The sequence below is a fragment of the Lotus japonicus genome, chromosome 5 (assembly GCF_012489685.1).
Source record: "Lotus japonicus ecotype B-129 chromosome 5, LjGifu_v1.2".
Lineage (NCBI taxonomy): Eukaryota > Viridiplantae > Streptophyta > Magnoliopsida > Fabales > Fabaceae > Lotus > Lotus japonicus.
The window spans coordinates 6,461,234-6,464,325 of NC_080045.1; the positions used below are offsets into that span (position 1 = coordinate 6,461,234).

Genomic DNA, 3,092 nt, shown 5'->3' on the forward strand with positions numbered 1-3,092 from the left:
TTAATCATTGAAAAGAGTATGAAATAAATATCCGGAAGAAAACTTCAAAGTAAATTACATCAAGTTAAACTATCTCAACTAAAATAAAGTAATGGTTCAATACTTCCAAAACTCGGTACTCTCAACCCAAAAGAAAAATGGATGTCTCACAACCCAACCATATCCTTGGCCCCTTCCTCTTTATCTTCTTCCTCTTCATCAGAAGTGTAGTCGTCATCCGGTAGTGGCTCGTCACGTAGCATCAACTCCCAAGAATGAGTCGTCGCCATTATCTTCACAACCATCTACCCCCCCCAAATAAACACATAGCAAACAAGCAGGGTCAGGTCCAACAAAAAGAATGATAATGACAAAACCAACAACAACATAATATAAGTACATTATATGTCTTTTATGGGAAAGAGTCAGTTACTAACGGAATCTCACATCACAACATCACACAACCCACCAATCCTGCCTTGGTCAATCACTTACATCCGCAGATGTACAATCACGTGAAGCTGCAATACTTCACAAAAATCTCATGGTGACCGCAGTCAACCAAACACGTGGAGCCGCAATGATCCACAAAATTCTCCCTCGCGTGCAAGCCCATTGTTCTCATGGACCATAGTCTACACCGACCTATGTTCCACTAATCACATTTCACTTTTACTTGCAAGCGAGTTATTTCTCTTTCTCTTATATTGAGGCTCTAAGTCAAGTCTTCCTAGAGTCTTTTATTCTCTTCACAACACTAAAGATAGCAACACAACATTCACAGTGCACAAAAGGGAATTACGGCTAGGTGAGCGACTGATGACCCAATTTTAGTAGTGTTTTTAGGGTCATTTCTTTGTGTGTTTTGAGTCTTTTTGTTGAGTCTCATGTAGTGTTTCATGCATTCTCATGCATTTTTATATTTTCTTTAGTCTTTATTTGGCTTTGGTAATTTAGTAGTTTTATAGGGAGTTTTCTTGCATTTTGAGTAAAGTTTAGGACTTGCATGGTTTTATAGTGTTAATTGAAGGATCTCATGTGCTAATAAGCTCTTTGAGCTTCTAGAATTTTCCTTGGCTTGTTGGTTAAGTTTCAGATCAGGAACTGAAGAAGGAAGAAGGCCAATAAGCATGGAATTGATGGAAAACTTAAAGGGGATTGAAAAGAGGAGTTTCAGAAGCCAAAAAGCCCTTTCCAAGCGAGTTCAAGCGCCTAGGCGCTGGGGGATGGGCGCCTAGGCGCCAATTGGTCCAGAGAGCATGTTTTTTAAGTGCAATTGGCGCTCAGGCGCTCTGAATTGGCGCCTGAGCGCCCAGACTCGACCTGTTAGCCTTTAAATAGGATTTTTGCCATTTCTTTTGTAACTCTTGTCATTTTTATCATTTTGTTTCATAAGTTAGAAGAGAGAGCTTGAGTTCTGAAGCTTTGGGAGCTTTCCCTAGGCCTTATGTTCCAGGTTTTATCTCTATTTTCTAGCATGGATTTCTTAGCCATGTTTGGCTAAAAACCCCTTTTGCTTTGGGTTCTTTGTAAGACTTTGAATGTTTTAGCTATCAATCCTTTTCTATTCATGATGTTCTGAGTAAACCCTTGAATCTCACTTCTATGCTTTACCTTTCAAGCTTGAATGCATGCTAGCTTCTTACTTTTCTATAATCATAACAATAGTTTGTTATAGAATTGGGACTTGTTGTGAGATTACTCCTACTATACTTGCTACTAGGAATAGAGGAAGGGTTGGGGTTTGTTGGCCTGATTTGTATGCTTAGTGCTTCTAGCAAATGTTTAGGTTATCAAGAAATTGAACCTATCTTTTGATTAGGAAGGGTTTTCTTTGCGAGGCATCGAAAGATAACTAACTAGGCTAGAACATCAAGGAGAGACTCGGGATTAATTGAATAGGAAGGTTTGCTAAAACTGAAATAGTTGAACAAGAACCCAAGGCAATCTCATCTCTGTTTTTCAATCGCTTTATTACTTGATTACTTATCTTTTTACAAACTCAAGAAACAACCAATCATTAAAACTGAATTTTATTTGCTTTCCAACCTTGAACTTGATTCTTAAACCGAATTCGCATTCCAATTCCCTGTGATTCGATAAATTAAAACCGGGTAGATTCTGTACACTTGCAGATTGACCAACAAGTTTTTGGCGCCGTTGCCGGGGAATTGTTTGTGGTTTTTGGTTTAAGTTTTTAGTTTGTGGTTTTATTTTTGTTTTGAACTTGTCTAGAGTTGGTGCTACTAATCTTTCTCTGTTTAGTATCAAACTTTCAGGCTACTCTCACGAGAGAGACACTGTCATGGGTGGCCATATGACGGAGGAGGAGATGCAAGCCCATATCGAGGCAAGAATCCAAGAGGGGATCACCCTCCGATTATGTGACCAAGAAGTTGAGAATGCCAACCGGTCTCTTCGGGAACTCACTTCGGCTACCATGAGTTATGACTATCCCGGGAGCATTGTCTTTCCCGAGGGAGTGGGAAACTTTAAGTTGAGACCGACATTCATCAACTTGGTGAGCCAGAACCAATATGGTGGAGGTACTTTGGAAGATCCACATGCTCACATGGAGAGGTTCATCCGGAATTGCAACACTTACCGGGTGAACAATGTTCCAACGGATGCAATTCGGTTGAGCTTGTTTCCATTTTCTTTGAAGGACACCGCTGAGGAATGGCTGAATTCTCAACCTCAAGGGAGCTTCACTACTTGGGAAGACCTAGCAGAAAAATTCACAACAGGGTTCTTCCCAAGAGCCCTTTTGAGGAAATTGAAAAAAGACATCATGAATTTTGTGCAACCCACTGAAGAAAATCTCTATGAAGCTTGGGAGCGCTTCAAGAAGCTCTTGAGGAAATGTCCTCAACACAATCTCACCCAAGCTGAATTGGTTGCAATATTTTATGATGGTCTACAATACTCTTGGAGGTTTGGCCTAGATGCGGCTTCTAATGGGGAGTTCGATGCTCTTCCCCCACAAGCGGGGTATGACTTAATTGAAAAAATGGCAGCGAGAGCCATGAACTCTGAAAATGATCGCCAAACCCGAAGGAGTAAGTTTGAAGTGGAAGCTTATGACAAGCTCTTGGCCTCCAACAAGCAACTCA

General features: G+C 40.6%; 1 non-coding gene across 1 annotated transcript; it reads right to left on the reverse strand.

Annotated features, from left to right (window-relative positions):
• Positions 1 to 2,752: 2,752 nt before the first annotated feature.
• Positions 2,753 to 2,859, reverse strand: LOC130721735 (small nucleolar RNA R71). Its single transcript, XR_009013654.1, has one exon. It is a non-coding gene; the product is annotated as a small nucleolar RNA R71 (small nucleolar RNA).
• Between the last annotated feature and the right edge of the window lie 233 nt (positions 2,860 to 3,092).